At 37.3% G+C, this 17,887-nt stretch overlaps 1 long non-coding RNA gene across 2 annotated transcripts in view; it reads right to left on the bottom strand.

Moving 5' to 3' along the window:
- Positions 1 to 8,773: 8,773 nt before the first annotated feature.
- The window catches only part of LOC140637516 (uncharacterized), a 134,890-nt gene continuing 125,776 nt past the window's right edge, over positions 8,774 to 17,887 (bottom strand). For both annotated transcript variants that reach the window (XR_012034610.1, XR_012034609.1), the window contains exons 3-4: positions 11,162 to 11,333; positions 8,774 to 8,973 (exon numbers count right to left, since the gene is read on the bottom strand). This is a non-coding gene — a long non-coding RNA (uncharacterized lncRNA). The remainder of the gene's footprint in view (positions 8,974 to 11,161; positions 11,334 to 17,887) is intronic.

Here is a 17,887-nt window from a genome sequence, read left to right on the forward strand (position 1 = left end):
TAAAAATGTTTACAGAAATATGTAATCCAACTTTAATGTAATAGCCTAAAACTGATAACAGCACAAATATATATTGATCTATATATTAAAGAGAAATACACACACAAAAGAATATAAATAGTGGGATATTTGAAAAATGTAATACTACTTAGCGATAAAATGGAACTCCTGATACCTAAAACAACACTGATGAATCTCAACATTATGTTCAGTTTGAGAAAAAAGAACAAATATACATTGTATTCTTCAATGTATATGAAGCTCAGGAAGAGACAAACTAATGGGTAATAGAAATCAAAACTGTAGGCTTCTCTCAGAGGGAAGACAGATTACTGGGGTTGAAAATAAGTGAAATTTGGGAAAGGCCATTCTTTATTTTTATGGGAGCATAATTTACATTTATGCATTTGTCAACACTGACAGCACTATCTACTTAAAATCTGTGGATTTCACTCTATATATTTAAAGTTTCAGTTATTGGAAGATTATCTTAAAAATTAGTAAGACGATTTCACTTGGGGTTGAAATTTGGAAGCCAGAGGGACAATGTGAAAATTTTCATTTTCACAGCTTTTTAATTTTGCACCATGTGTATGCATTACTTATTTAAAAATATAACAAAAATGGTTTCAAAATTTTGTCAAAACAAACCACAAACTCCATTTCAATTAAGCTAGGAGCTAAATATAATCTCTATTCATTATAAAGGCTGCCAATGGGGCAGGAGCAAAGGGAGAGAAACAGGTCAGAGGTCAGCAAATCCTGGGGAGGAGTTTCACAAGTGGCAAAGACAGCAGATTTCAGAGAGTACCAAACCTGATACACTTCATGAAGGCAAGGGATACAATTGATATATTGATTGCCAAATCAATAAATATAAATGAATTTATATTCATTCAATATTCACATATTCAAGTGTTTGTTTTTTTGTTTTAAGATTTTGTTTATTTATTCATGAGAGACACACAGAGAGAGGCAGAGAGATAGGCAGAGGGAGAAGCAGGCTCCATGCAGGGAGCCCGATGTGGGACTCGATCCCAGGACCCTGGGATCAGGCCCTGAGCCGCCGGCAGACGCTCAACCGCTGAGCCACCCAGGCGTCTCCAGCTCAAGTTTCAAAAAGCACATCAGGCTATATCACAAAAGAAAGCATATCTTTGTGAAATGTAAATGTCATAGCAAAATCAAAATGATGAAGTTCTGAAAATAAGCAGATAGGCCAAAGTGTATACAAACACAGAGTAAGCAACAGCAATTGCCAATATGGGGCATGTAGAACTCAGTGCAAAAGCGCACTGATGGGAAAAAGTAGAGAGCCTAAATCACTAAAAGATACAACTCAAGATGAGGGCATAGAAAATAACGTATATGAATTTATATAATACAGTAACACTTGCAGATCTAGAAACAGAAAATTAAAGGAGAAATAGACAAGGGTACCTGGGTGGCTCAGGCGGTTAAATCTGCCTTTGGCTCAGGTCATGACTTTGAGGTCCTGGGATGAGTCCCATGTCAGGCTCTCTGCTCAGCAGGGAGTCTGCTTCTCCCTCTCACTCTCCCTCCGTGCTCTCCTCTCTTTCTCTGTCTCTCTTTCTCAAATAAATAAAATCTTTAAAAGAAAAAGAAATAGATAAAAGAGTTGAAATGGAAGATCTTTAATTCACAGCTGACTTCTCTTACTCTAAGACGGCTTTTGTAGGCAAAAAATTAATTAGGATGTATATAGGAAAAAAAAAAAAAAAGGATGTATCTAGGACATCCAGATGTAGTCCTAAGTAATAACAGTTAATAACAAAGACCTAATTATAGGGTTCAGGGTCCCCAAAGATGAGGATCACATTTGAAGAGCTAAAGTGTACCTTTAAATCTTCTCATGGCAATTTTAGGAATTGGCTGAACTGGCTGGCTTCAGAAGTCTTATTGGATTCACATGAGTTCAATGAATCACGGGAGGTAAATTCAGAACCACACAAACAAACCATATTTGCAAGAGGCAGTCTGCTTGTCTGGCAGCAAAGCAGAAGGGACCTTGGAGTTGGAAGAGCCAACTAGGCTGGAATGCTACCCTGGCTCCTTCCCATCCTGTCATTCCTTTCCAAACCCACCATAAATTTCCTGCCAGTTAATTTCCTTCCATGAAAACCCAATTCATTCAATAATGATTAATAAAGGAGGATCAAATATAGATATAACACCTAAAATTAAAGAAAAAAAAAAAACAGGGAAAGGACTAATGATTAACACTGACTGCACTTAACTATTGAACTCCAGAGTCCAACAAATGTATCAGAGTGAGAATATAAATACCATGTGCCCTCTAAAGTAGAAATAATGTAGAAATTATAAAATAAGGGAAAGTGGAGAAGAGAAGAGAAGGTGGGAGATAGAATAAGATAACTGGTTACATTTTCTAATAAAAAGAGGCATTAAAAGATCACTTCCAGGTGAAAAAATCAAGTAACGGAGACCTACTATATTCTGAAATAAATAAAGAATAAGTAAAGAATGTCCTTTCTTTTCAATTGTTGATATATATATATATATATATATATATATATATATATATATAGGCCATGGTGCATTATATATATAATATAAAATCTTGCGACTAAAGATTCTCATTTAGGAGGTACCAAAGAAAATCTTCCAAAAAAGAAATAGCGAGCCTGTGTGCACACCTACACTACATCCTCTAAACAAAATGGAATAAAACTAGCAGTTAATTATTAAACCATGAAACAAAGTCTCTAGCCACTAGAAATTTAAAAGTCTTTCTTGAGCATCTCTTGTTTGAAACAGTGACACGAAACGTAAGGCACAGAATATTCATAAAATAATGTGAATAACTACGCTACATGTGAGCATCTATGGGACGAAAGACAAATCTGGATAGCCCTAGAGCTCGATTTCTCACTTGTGTTTTTGAGCCGAAATGAATCCATCTGTGGAGAGGCCCCATTATCTTCGTGTGACATCATCATTCCTGCCTGACAAGGCAGCTCACCAGGGCCGTTGGATGTAACCTCCTGGCCCTTGGTTTAGATGCTTTCTGAAGATATCCCTGGATGCAGAGATCTTTTGGTGTATTTCTTTTTATTTACAGAAGATGGATGAGAATGGTGCTCCCTAGCCTCTCTCATACTCACCGATAAATATGAATCACAGTGTAGATGTGGGCCTTGCTCTTGCTCACATGGAGCTTCTGATTCCAGTCCTGTCTGCTAGCAGAGACAGATGCTTCTCCGAGTTCAGTTGGCCATGGTGCATGCAGAATATTTATGATGTGGAACAACAGGAGTTCCAGGACATCGTGTGCTCTGTAAACCTACCTACTTATTCTCCCTGATAAGACCCTCGCTGATATTTCCCTTTCCCTGATAAGACCTTTGCTATATCTGCATGCGAGTTTGCACACAATGTGGGTTTCATGTTTATGGGATTAGAGAGTTTAACTGGACCACCCCAAGGGTTGGAAGCTTTTACACTAGGGACAATCCAAAGCCATTAGTAAGCCTAATGAACAGGTGTTCAGTAACCCAAGAGTGGACAATGTGGCCAAAGTATCCTCTAGGATGGCTACTGAAGCATCACCAATTTAGATCAGAAGGGAATTAAGCAGCCATAGGAGTCCAGCTGTATAGGACATGTCCGAGAGAGCTATTTGGGGTCCCTAGAGACAATAAAAGAATAAAGCCCCCTAACAAACAGATTATCAAAGACATAAGGATATGCCATAAAAGGAAAACCCCAGATGGTAGCACTTGTAGGAGACCAGATTCTTTGAGGAAATACTAAAACAAATGCCTTATTTCTGAAGGCTGCATAACTGATAAAATTATAAAGATCAGGAACTAGCTGAGATGCAGTGGCTGCTCCTATACCAATAACATGGACGGGTCAAGCCCAAAACTCATACAGAATATTAAGAAGATGGGAAGAGGGCAGCCCGGGTGGCTCCATAGTTTAGTGCCGCCTTTGGCCCAGGGCATCATCCTGGAGACCCGGGATCGAGTCCCATGTGGGGCTCCCTGCATGGAGCCTGCTTCTCCCTCTGCCTGTGTCTCTGCCTCTCTCTCTCTCTCTGTGTCTCTCATAAATTAAGAAGTAGAAGGAGGAGGGAGGAGGAGGAGGAGGGGGAGGAGGGAAGCGCAGGGACAAAGATTCAGTCTGGGACCTGCTCCTGTCCTCTTTTCTCAGGCAAACATTCTAAATATTCTTGAACTTGCTGGATACTGGAGTACATGTGCTAGTATTTGAGGGTTTTATTTTCTTTTGTTTTTCTTTCTTTTTTTCTTTCTTTATGAACTAAACTTGCTAGTTTTTTGCCATCCTGTTCTTTTGTTTTGATAAAGATGCTTTGAGCAGTTGAGTGCTATATTATTTTCTATTGCTTCACAGAAATACTATGTAGAAGCTTGAATATCGATATATATAGATAGATAGATATAGATATATAATTTTTAAATTTATTATTACTTTTTTTTTCTTTAGCTCCAAATTTTGTAAGTCAGAAGTCCAGCCACAGCCTCGCTGGGTCCTCCACTCAGCATCTCCTGAGATCATAATCAAGTGGTCTGCAAGTTTTGGTCTCATCTGGATTCCTGAGCCTTCTTCCAAGTTTATTCAGGCTGTTGACAGAATTCAATTCTTTGCAGGTGTAGAATTAAAGTCCCTGTTCTCTTGTTGACTGTCAGGCAAAGACTGCCCTCAGTCTTCTAGGGCCTTCTCAATCCCTTTCCATGCGGCCCAACTTCCCTCCACCTAACAAGTGAGCAAAGAGAATCTCCCTCATTTAGAATTCCACTCATGCTTCAAATGCTTTGTAGTTCTGACTTCCTCTTTTACCATCAGATAGAAAAAAAATCTCAAGTTGACTGCCAAGAGTGTGAAGAAAAAGCAAATACTGTTAAGAACATATATTAGTACAATCCTTATGGAGGAAAGTTTACCAAGATCTATCAAAATTATAAATCTGTATGCCCTTTGTGTCAGCAATTTCATTTCTAGGAATAAATACTTCATACATTCTGGTATCATTACAGCGTTGTCTGCAATAGAAAAATATCAATAGCTTTTTATTTTTATTCTATTTTATTAAAGGTTTATTTATTTATTTTAGAAAGAGAAGGGGGGAGGCGAAGAGGGAGAGGGAGAAAAGGAATTTCAAGCAGACTCCTTGCTGAGTGTGGAGCCTGAAGCAGGACTCGATCTCACAACCCTGAAATCATGACCTGAGCTACAATCAAAATCAAGAGTAGGGCACTTCCCCGACTAACCCACCAGGTGGCCCATATTGATAATTTTTAAATAGACATGAACAGGGAACTGGGTTAAATAAATTGCACTAAAGTAAATGAAGAATAAATAAGGCCTATATATAATATGCAAAAGTTTCCAAGTAGAGAATCTAGTCATACAATAGAGGTTATAGTATATAATTATTTGAGTTAAAAAAAAAAGCAGAGGAAAAAACCCACATCTTCATTTTTTCTTGTATATATATTTTACAAACTTTGGAAGAATATTCAGGATATCAAAAGCAAGAGCTGCTCTGATCAGGTGACAAACGGGTTGATGAGGCAAGCGTGGATGGGTTTTAGTACATGATTATCTTTTACTACATAGCCCGATATTTGAACTGTGCAAATCTTACTGCTCAACAGAATTAATGTTGCTATGTAAAAGCATTAGTCCATATTTTAATCAAAAATAAGCTCTACAGAGTCTAGACCAGTTATTCTATTCATACTAAACCACATGCCATTCCCCAACATTGGCTCTCAGGTCTTCGTGCTCTTGCATGGATCCAAGTTAAATCCCAGAAGGATAGTCCAACAATGATGATACGGCCTATTAGCCAGCAGTTCCTATTAAAGCACTACCAGTTTCCCATTCATAAAGAAAATCATAAACAGATAAAAACTAAAACACAGAAACTCAGATAGAAGGAAAACGAAATGCCAGAACTCTAGAAGAACATTCATCACCCTAAGAAAAATGGAAGTAGGTTGAAAAGCAGACACAAATTTTAGTTTATGGCCCAAGAGAGCCTCCTTGGAAGCATTAAAAGTTATTTTAAACATTATAAAAATGAAAACATAATACATCAGAAGAACAAAGGGATAATAAAGCTTCATTCAATAAGCAATAAGCCTGTTTTTGCTTATTGAATGAAGCTACGATATGTTGAAGGATATGTGGAGAAGAATGCTGTTAACATATATAGTAGTTGCTCAATTTCCCTGCTACCTGAAAACATATCTTCCTTATCACATATCCTATGGATAACATCAATAAGTGTCTTCCCACTTACACTACATCAGGGGGATTATTAGAAATAAGATATGTGATATTTTGGCAAGCTTGATATCATTCTCTAGGTTAATGTTCATTATTTCAAAAATGTCCTAGAATACCCTTCATTTGACTTTTTTCATGTTATAATGTTTGCCTCATGTGTCATTGGTATCTTCAAATAAACATTTGTAAGAAAAAATAAGAAAAGAAATAGTTGGATACATGATGACCAATGTAGCTTTGGATAGTAACATTTCAAAATAGAACAGCTAAATTCAACAAGTTTATTTAATTGAATGTGAAACCTTTTAAAGCTGTCTTCTTGAAAATGTCCCAAAAAAACAAAGTTTTAATCAGATGACTCTAAAATAATCTGAAAGCATACGAATACATTTTATGTCTACATTACTCAGATATTTTAAAATTAAGGATAAAAGTGACTGACATTTTGTTGCATTAAATTTTAGAAAGATCGTTCGTTTGAAAATATTTTCAGACACTTAACAAGTCCAAAATGTGACAAGATTTATCCTTTCTCAATTTAGATGTCTGATTTAACTAATGAGGCAGGGATTTTTATTTGAAAATGCTTCCATTTTGGATTTATTTTGGCTTAATCTGCCTTAAAATCGAGACAATGACACAGAGCACCCATCTTGACGTAACTTTTTTTCTTCTGTCCTGTACTTGGCATTTTATTTTTTCTTCTCATTATTTGGCAACACCGGCCACTGGAAACGTTCATCCGTTGTTGAACTATTACATAATTTAAACTTCCTGATTCCTGATTCTTTTCTTTAAGCTTCAAGTTTTTATTTAAATTTCAGTTATTTAAAATATAGTATAATTATTAGTTTCAGGTGTATAATTTAGTGATTCATCACTTACATATAACACCCAGGGCTCATGTCCTTAATCCCCATCACCCATTTAGCCCCCCGCCCCCCAGGCCCTTTCAACAACTCTCAGTCTGTTTTATGGTTTCTCTCTCTCTCTCATTCTCTCTCTCTCTTCCCCCTGATTCCTGATTCTTGATGCAGAGTCTAGTACCAATAACAGAGAGTATCATCTTTTCCTTTCCTTTTCCTACACCTAAAGACAACCAACTTTCCAGGGATGGCCTCCAACAGAAGCCGGGAAAAATTAAAACACACACATCAAATAGTTAGCACCTTACCCTCTTGTTTGATATAAATTTGATATAAATTATATATAGGAGAGCCATCTTTCAGCTTTCCAGTGTATGTTTTGCCACCTTTATATAAGCAACCAATGAATCATAATGATGATATAATCTGCAGTTCAAGCCACCATTCTGATAATCTTCCTGAATTGACAGCCACCTGCAGCTACATTATTCCAACCCATGTAAATGTTGTAATGTAAATATTACCCCAGGTATGATTTAAGCATAGAAATGACAACTACTTTTAAAAGAAGAGTATAACAGGGTCAGAAGGAGGGAGCAATAGAGAAATGCTCACAGCAGGACTAAGAGAGTCATCAGGGAAGCCGTTATTGGTCATTTCATCATTCATAGGGTGACTTCTACAAAACAAAAGAAGGAAGAAAGGTGCTTACATGTAAAGCTTCAGAAAAGGAGAAGCAAATTTGAAGGTGAAATGCTCTAAGTGAAAATATTCACAAAGGAAATTATAGGGTTTGCGGTAAGCTGCTTGTAGCACACAAAGCTAAGTGACCCTAGCCAAAATTCTGCCGTCAGTGCTTTTGCATCTCCCCTGGCATTTTCTCGTTGACAGTGAGCTGATAGGCAGGAACAGTTGATTCCCAGTTCATTGACAGACCTACATTAAAATGGACATGGGAAACAACAGTCTACAAGACAAATGTCCCCATAATGCAGGGTAATAAAATAGAATAATTTATATTGGCATGTAAAAGAGAAGGTCTGCATATAGAACATGCAAAAGATTCATTTTCCAGCTGCAAAAAGTATTACAAAATAAAAAAAAATTGCAATATCAACCATCATGTTTGGTGCTGGAAGTTTTAATGACTACATCTCTATGGAAATGAGCAGGGTGGGGTGGGGGAAGCATATGTATTTTTCCTCTAAAATGCATGCATAATTTATTGTTAAGGCATGTTTGTGATTATTAGCCCTTTGATGAAATATGTATAATTTAAAGATGAGATTGTACTCCTCACCTTACCAGAAATATCTAGCAGTGAGAATGAAGAAAGGTAGATTTCAGTGGTAAGCCCTCTGGGCTATATTTGTTGGATGTTACCTTATTCCTTGGGTTTCTCTATGTAGAATGTGCAACGGTGTAGCGTGTTCTACTCCGAGATACTTTCTGGTTTCCCATTTTATAATTGTCTGGTCATCGCATGGCCAATTGAGGCGGCATGATCAACAGTTCATTAAAACACACTGTTTTATGGCAAAGTGAGACACCAATCATATATTAGACTACAAATAAAATATTTTATTTCAACATCGAGTTTGCTCCTCTGGAATACTACTTTGATGGTGTAGAGAAAGATCACTAGACCGACTGGGGCTGAAGCTGGCATATCGTAGCAACGGCTTTGTATTTTTGTGTAAATTCCATTCTCAATTTTCTTATCTTCAAGTTAACGCACCCTTAGGTTTCCTCTCAGTTCTAGCAGCCTGTAGTGTTACTTGGCAAACTTGCATGTAAATCATGTGAGCTGTTTTATGAAGAGAATGGTGGTGTAAAAAATAAATAAATAAATAAATAAATAAATAAATAAATAAATAAATAAATAAATAAATGCAGAGAGGAAAAGGAATGTGTGGTTAGGAGGGCAAGCGACTGTGTTGCTAATTGTGATTCACTATTGTCCTAACTGTAAAACTCTAAATGAATGTTTTAAATTCTGTGGCCATTGGTTTCCTCAACTATAAAATATGAAAGTGTTCTAGATCAGAGGTCTCACCTATCAGCTTACATCTGTACATTACAAGTTGTTAATGAGGAATAAATAACTAAAACATCAATTTTACTTTAACATCAATGTTTTGCAGCAAATCTAAATGATGGCATGACATATAAGGCAATAACCCTAGGCCATGAAGTAATCCAAGAATGTGTATGGTCTTAAAATTCCTATAACCATAGGAAATCATGAGAAACAGAATTTTAAAAGTTGAAGGTAGTAAATATAATCTAGTTTAATGATGTATGTTATGTGGATATCCTCTGCATATTTCTAATAAATCACTTCAGTTTATAATTAAAAAAACTGATATATGTATTCAGGTTGTAATCTTTTGGTTTCTGCAGTTGGCCATGGCCATATGTCAATCCCATGGGTCCCAAAGATGGAGGTTTCTAAAATTCCTTCATCAGGGTCACAACTACTAATCTGTTATAAATTATATGAGGGGCACGTGGGTAGCTCAGTGGCTACCTGAGCATCTGCGTTTGGCTCAGGTCATGACCCCGGGGTCCTGGGATTGAGACCGACACTGGGCTCCCTGCAGGGAGCCTGCTTCTCCCTCTACCTATGTCTCTGTCTCTCTGTGTCTCTCATGAATAAATAAATAAAATCTTTAAATTACATGAATTACTTTCACCTAAAACAGTGACCATAACTGATCACCTAAACATGGATTAGTAAGGATTCTTGGGTACTTCTGGAAAAGTCCCTTTGCATGATCAAGGGAAAGAGACTTTGCAGCTCTTAGAGGAGTCCATGAAAGTGACTCATCCAGGATAGCACTTGTGAATTGTTGTCAAGTTTCCTAGACAGATTCTGTTCAGTTCTTAAAATATGTATTGGTTAGGGACACCTGGGTGGCTTAGTGGTTTAGTGCCTGCCTTTGGCCCAGGGCATGATCCTGGAGTTCTGGGATCAAGTCCCACATCAGGCTCCCTGCATGGAGCCTGCTTCTCCCTCTGCCTGTGTCTCTGCCTCTTTCTCGCTCTGTGTGTGTCTCTTATGAATAAATAAATAAAATATTTTTAAAAAATACATGTATTGGTTACCTTTAATACACCAAAAACTATAGGGTTGGAAAATTAGGAAGTCAAAACTTTAGATGAAGTAGAGGTGCTAAACAATGAGTGAAGGACTACCCTAGAATGTGAACATTGAATTAAATAGCTTAGGAAGATTGAAAAGGTCTTGAGTTAGTGAAAATTGAGTTCTGAAATCTGTACGCTAACCCAAGATGGAGCATAAGAGGTAGACTGGCAGCAAGTAAGAGAAATGCTAAAAAGTCTGGCTATATTGTATGGAGTCATTCCTATGATCCTGACTGGTAGGTTAATTCCAACATCATCAATGTATCTGAATCTCTTTAACTTACTTATAGTTACCTTAAGAGACAGAGATGAGGTCCATGTTTAAAGATGGAAAGAAGAGTCATACATATAAGGACTTGCCTAGTAAATGTGGACATGAAGGGACACCAAAGGTGGGAACCATAGGATTTCTGTTATGGGGGATTCAGGAACATGACAACAGTTCTTTATATTTCCGTGTTCATTCTTAGGAGGCAATAAATCTCAATACTTAACCACACAGATGTCGGATTTTGATTAAATTCTATCTCGAGGGACACCTGGGTGGCTCAGCGGTTGGGTATCTGCCTTCTGCCCAGGGCGTGATCCCAGGATCTGGGATTGAGTCCTGCATCAGGCTCCTAGCAGGAGCCTGCTTCTCCCTCTGCCTGTGTCTCTGCCTCTCTCTGTGTGTGTCTCTCATGAATAAATAAATAAAATCTTTAAATAAATAAATAAATAAATAAATAAATAAATAAATAAATAAATACTATCTTGATTAATCAATAGCTATGAATTTTGGGTCAAGTTCCTTAACTTTTCTGAACTTTGATATCCCACATGCAGAATGGAGCAAATAGAGTACTTACCTCATTGGGTCTTTGTCAGGATTAAATGAGATGAATAAATGCTGGCTATCATTTTATGTAGAAGCTCTGCACCCTGCTCTCCATGTGAATTTTGTCTGATGAAGGCTCTCTGGGCTTAACTTACCTTACCCTAGGTCCATGTTAGCAGCAGTGCTAATATTTAGCAACTATTCTGAAAAAAAATACTTGACATATTATTTTACTATGATCCTAGTTGCTGTATAAGGCAGTATTCTTTCAAAAACCAAGGATGTATTATAAATTCCTTCTAAAGGGATAGCAACCACAGCTGTGTGGCAACTGCTGAATTAGACTTGCATTGTTCTCAAACACTAAAATCAAATTAAGTGGCTGTCCTATTAATAGCACTACTTATTCAGCTCCTTTCCTCTTTAAAGCATTTTATAAACATTAACTAATTAATCCTCACACTCTTATGAGGTAGGTAAATACTTGTTAACTCCCAGTTTGAGGAAACCAAGGTTGAGGTTAAGTGGTTGCTTGCTCAGAGCAATAGAGTGAAGCAATATTTAAGCCCTAAATTAGGCCATTTTAATTTATATTAATTTATTTTGGACACTGTATTGGATTTTTTAGTGATAATTTACTCTATTGTATTATCGTATACTACCTCTGTCATAGAACAGATGAGAAAATGGTATTCATTGGTGAGTAAATGAAAATGGGAAAATGAGTACTCCATAGCTACTGTCCCCTATAGCTCACTATGACACCAAGAACTTACAGGGCACGCAGTTAACTAGCCAGAAATTGCCAGTCATTTCGTTTGACGCCCATTCCTTCTACACATGCCCTTGCAGGCATGTGCATGTGCACATACACATGTCTTATTTTCTACTATAGGATATAGGTTCTTTAAGGTTAGAAACCTTAAGCTAGATATCTCCAAAATCAGACGTTAGTAAGATACTTACTACCTTGGAGTATCAGAAGTATTTAAGAAACAAATCTTTGTGATAATCTTCCAATCGTTTTTTCCTCTTCCAACCTCAAACCTCATCATGTCTATCCTCCATATTTCAACTTATAAATAACAGAACATAAACATGGTCATATTACTCCCTTGCTCAGTGTCACAAATGCCTCCATATTTCTGCCTCTACCTTCAAGTCCTTTAGGTTTTCCAGCAGTTTTTGTAATGTAAAACTCACTGAAACATTTGTTTATCACAGCACTGAAAACCTTACACTACAACTCATATGATTTATGATTGTTCTGTGAGGTCGGAAAAGGTAGATTCCAAACCAAACATTGTGTCTCAGTGTCTCAGTGTGTGATACAAAGCAAGGGCTCAAACATTTGGTAAATGAAGAAAGAGTAATAGAAATAAAGATACTGTGCTGCTTTTTCTCTGAGGTGGATTTTTTTTGCAACCTATCAGTCATGAATTTTATTACTTATGAATCTCCTCATGTTTAACTTCGATGTCCACCAGAGTAAATCCTTTGTCGTTTGTCTGTACTTGGCTTTTTGGGTCTTCCTATCATCTCTCTTCTGTAACCCATGTGTTATCAGAAGGTCTGTGCCCTCCTGTAATCTCACTTTTAGGAAGCTCCTGTGAGAGTGGATATATCTTAGGTTTAGAGTATAGGAAGACCAGTTTGTGAATGTGAAGGAATTCTTGCCACAGAAGTTTCTGACACAGTATCCATGTGATTGACACTTTGCACTATGTCTACATGAAACCATATAGGTTCATACTTATTTTGTCTACTTTTCTTAACTACAGAAATAATAGAAAATAATTTTTGAAACCCTTGATCCAAGTGATATGGCAGTTTTTCTGCTGTTCTCGAAATGGCTATTTGGATTCAAAACTTGGGAGAAAACTGTTTTAAGCCTAGTGAGGCTAGGTTATCCCAACTATCATCCCAGGTCCTGACTAATCCCTAGCCTATCAGGGGAAATTTTCAGAGCCATCTGTTTTCACTAGTGGGGAGAATCATGGCAAGTAATGGGAGCTCCAATATAAGAGTACCTTATAGAGATTTGTTAGCAGCACAGTGGCAAGATTGGAGAATTGGAGGCAATTTGGAGGTAGTCAGAAGGAGCCTTCAGTGGAGCAGCCTGCACTCCCACAATTTGACGTGACATGGATACAGGAGTTTCACACAAGCCAAGTAGACACCATGCAAAGTTGTCAGACTTGAGCCATTTTGTCAATAAACCCACCCCTGCAAACGAAGACCCTCAAGGATCTCAGGTAGGTTGCACAGGGTAGGAGGTCTGAGATTGTGTTGACACACTAAGAGACCTGTCCAGTGAAGAGACCTTTGAAATTCATTCTGAAAGAGCTCCTAGATGCACCCCCCAGGATTTGGATGCTTGCCATTGAGAGCGCTAGGGGATGTTAGTCAGAGAAGCAATGGAATCAAATGAGTATAAAAAACCCCAAAGTTCCAATTAAGCAAACCCCAAAGCAAGTAGAAGAATATAGAGGGAGGAGAGAAAGAAAGTCACAGCTCACTTCCCATTACAACTGAAGAGAGGTGAAGAAGTTCCTCCTAATTACTAAGGTTCAACAGTCTACAAGGCTCCACATAGTCTCAAGTGTCTTGCACAGTAAGTTCACCCTTGCTCAAAGCCCTGAAACTTTTCACCAAGGCCTTCCTAACTAGTTTACTAAATCAAGTCCTTCTAGCTGAAGCCTGGGCAAGGGTAGAAAATAGGATAAGGTAACCACCAATTTGGATAGAAGATTGATGTTTCCAACCAGAGAAAAGTAGACAGAACTGAAAAAGACTGAAGGCAACGAGATCTGCCTGAGGTATCATTAATGGCCTGGGAAGGCAGGTTTGGGACAGGATGGCTGGAAGCAATAATGGGTGAAAAATAAAACCATTTCACATTGATATCTTCATTGAATTCAGACTGTTCAATAAACCGCTTAGAGTGGCATTTAATAATTACTCAAAAAAATAAATAGCCATTTTTAATATCTTAACCTTTTAACATCTGAGTTAAGAGTAAGCCAGCCACCTGTAATGTTGCTTCTGAAAAATAACAAACTATTTCAGGTTCTGGATGACATTGTGGTATGGTGTTTTTTCTAATAATGACTGCTCCTTTGGTAATAGCTGCTGTCTTCTTAGATGTGCTGCCAGGAGTAAACATTTTATATGAATGCGCAAATGAGTATGAAATATTCATAGTTGTCTAGTAAATTATAAGCCATCACTTTTCAGGAATCTATGGTGCTCTCATTAGCTACCCACACCCAATAAGATTGCTTTAAACCCTTTTTATGCTATTCCTATTTGTATACTTTTGATCTTCTGTCCTAAGGATTTTAAGGACACATGAGATAAAATATAATACTCTTCACATAAAGTTTTGGAAGGCCATGATCTGAAATACAGTCTACTGGCTTCCCTATATGCAGATAGGATTATGCTTTATCTAACACCTCGGACCTCATGATAACTCTATAATCAGTTCTACATCTATTCCCTCTATTAAGTCAAAAACCCATCTACAATATCTATGTGATATTTTTGTGTTTTATATATTTGGAAATTACCATTACATTTATTAGCTAGTTGTATCCACAACATTTCTCATAATAAAAGCAGAAATCCGGACAATACAACCAGCTCCTGGGGAGCACAGTAAATTCTTGCAAGACCACTGTGCTGACCCTATAGTGCCCAGAATACCAAAGGGAGATGGAAACTGATGAAAATATCAGTGATGGCTCTTGAATAAATTTAAAAATTATGAGATATGGACAAGAACAAGCCTTTCCAGTAATCAAGCACATGCCTTATTATTTCTTAACCCTGGAGCACTGCAAGTTCAATGTGTTCAGTTTTAGCAAACTAATTGCAGCAAATTCAAGAAGATACATATTTTTCTAAGCAATAAATAGAGCCATTTCATTTTCCTCCTCTGAAGGATAAAAAGACTGGTGCTAGAAAGCAGCTGCAACTCCAAAAAGATAGGCTCAGTGTCTCAGAATACATGGGTTGGGTTTTTTGTAAGTGGACTAAATGAATAGCCAGTTCCATCTCTCTGCCCCAAGGAAAAAGATGCGAGTGAAGCGTTCTTTCAGACAGCTGCAAATATGAATGATTAAAGTGACTTCGACAATGGAAGAATTGAAACCTGCATTTGCAGATGTCACCTTCAAAATAGTGAGGAGTTGACAGCTTTGTTTTTTATCTGCTCCCTCCATCTAAGAGCAGGCAAATTGATTTAAAAACTAGGAACCAAATGTCCATTTAAAAAAAAAACAAAAACAACAAAAAAAACCACACCAGTCAAGTCTGGACCCTGTAGTTTTGTTGTTTATCCGGAGGACAATGCACTGCAACGGTATTATTTTCTTGAACCATAGAGTTGATTTTATCTTTAACAGTCATTTGAATGCAAAGATATGTAAACAAAGAGTTCTCAGTAATTTTGAACCTCATGTAATTTCATGGGGCTTTAGTGTGTCTCCAAGATTATTACTATAAGTTCATTTTTCTGATCTTCAATTTGATTTAGAACAGTTTCCTTTTCATATTGCCCCATGCGAACTATGATAATAGCAATCATCATCAGTGGATGTGTAGGGAAGGTCTGCTTTTACAAATTTTAATTCACATTATTTTTACTATATAAAAAAGTATTTTGTGGGGATTAAGAAGATAGTGCAGTAACAGAGAATTTTTTCACTCTGCAAGGTTGTCGGGAACTAAGATTTCTGTGAATGTTCCAAATTTCTTTACTTTATGTCACTTCTATTCCTGGCTTCTGTGAAATTCTTAGTCTCTGTTTTGTATCCAACAGCTGTTTTCCTTATGTCCATTAGCACACCCCATTAAATAGCATTCAACACAAGCAGTTCTATGTAACAGAACTTCAGCGGAAGGTAAGAGGTAATGGTTCCATGGAGGCAAATGAATGAAAAGTTGAAAATTAAAGATTAAATATCTCAAATTTTCTTTTATTAAAAAAGATTTTATTTATTTATTCATGAGAGACACAGAGAGAGAGACAGAGACACAGGCAGAAGGAGTCCCCATGCAGGGAGCCTGATGTGGGACTTGATCCGGGATCATGACTTGAGCTGAAGGCAGACGCTCAACCACTGAGCCTCCCAGGTGCCCCTCTCAAATTTTCAAGAAGACCTTGGATTTATTTCCATCGTCTTGGACTCTAACAATCTAAAGTGACTCTTGGCTCTCACCTCCGACTCTCTGCTCTTCTGCACTTTTCCTTCAAATTCATGTTTATTTCTTAGGTGAGGAGATGCTTGGCTGTTTCTTTTTTTGCCTTCCTCTGAAATGTGCTCTCAACTCCTCACCTTAACTAGGGATGGGTATTTTACCAGGGCAAGAAAATTTTCCCTTCTTTGGGAGCAATTCTGATGATAGTTATTAATACAATAATTGTCCTAATGCTACGTGACAAATAAACTTTCTCTCACGCCATTCCGTCTCACTCTTCCTTACACTTGTCATATCCTTCATTTGATCCATCTGACCACAAATTATTCTCATGGCTTGCATCATCTTGTCATTCAGCTCTCATCTCAAAGGACCTCTTCTCAGAGAATCATTCTTTGACCATCCTATTTAAATCACATTCCCACTTTAGGGCATCTGAGTAGCTTAGTCAGTTATGCATCTGACTCCTGGTTTTAGCTCAGGTGATGATCTCAGGGTCCTGAGATCAGCGCAATGTCAGGCTCCATGATCAGCAGGGAGTCTACTTGAGATTTTCTCTCTCCCTCTCCCTCTGCTTGTCCCCCTGCCTGCATTCACTCTCTCTCTCTCTATCTCTCTCTGTCTTTCTGTCTCTCAAATAAATAAATCTTTTTTAAAAATTTAAAAACTAAAAAAAAAAAAAATCACATTCCCATTACTTAATGATGTGCTTATAGCATTTATTCTTACGTAAATTTATTGTGCTTGTTTACTTTTATTCTAATTCATTTTCTGGAGGTGAGACAGCAGGAACAACACACCCAAGGTTCCAATGTCACCACCACTGTTACTGCTGGAGCACATGGAGCATCAGCGTGCCACCGTGCTGCATGACTGTAAGTGAATCCCAACCACTCCTTCATTCCCATGTCACTCAGACCCATATTCCTGTACAGGAACTTCAGATTGTCCCAGCCTTAGCTCATGAGACTTCATCTTGGCTATCAATGCAGTGAAAAGACAAATGCTAATAAGAAGGGATACTGTAGTTCATAGGGCAAATAGAACATTGTGCCCGAAATGCAAATGCTTAACATGGTAGCTTGGTTTTCCAGTATTTTCCTCTTGAGTTACAGAATTTAATGAAATAAAATTTATTTACTTTTCTCTTTGATTAAATTTAATAGCTATATATACATATATCTATATTTATTTCCCTGAAGCAAGAGACTTTGTGTGGCCTTCAGTGTGAACTTCAGACCAATTCTTTGTGTTATATTTGGTTGCCTCTTGGCTATAGTACTTCTGAGTGCAAATCATTAAACTCTTTAATGAAGTACTATAGAGAACAAATCAAAATATATACATAAAATACCCACAGAATATTTAGAGTTGAGGTATATCAAGAATTTAGAATGCATGGTCTATACTTCACTAAGGATATATTTATGACTTCTACCTGATGGCAGTATTTTTTGACACAAAATTAGTTTTCTACATGTGAAATTTAAAATCACAAGGCATTCTCCATTAAAAAAAAAATACACATATACTTACCTATTCTATGGTATCC

The sequence above is a fragment of the Canis lupus genome, chromosome 8 (genome assembly GCF_048164855.1).
Source record: "Canis lupus baileyi chromosome 8, mCanLup2.hap1, whole genome shotgun sequence".
Classification (NCBI taxonomy): domain Eukaryota; kingdom Metazoa; phylum Chordata; class Mammalia; order Carnivora; family Canidae; genus Canis; species Canis lupus.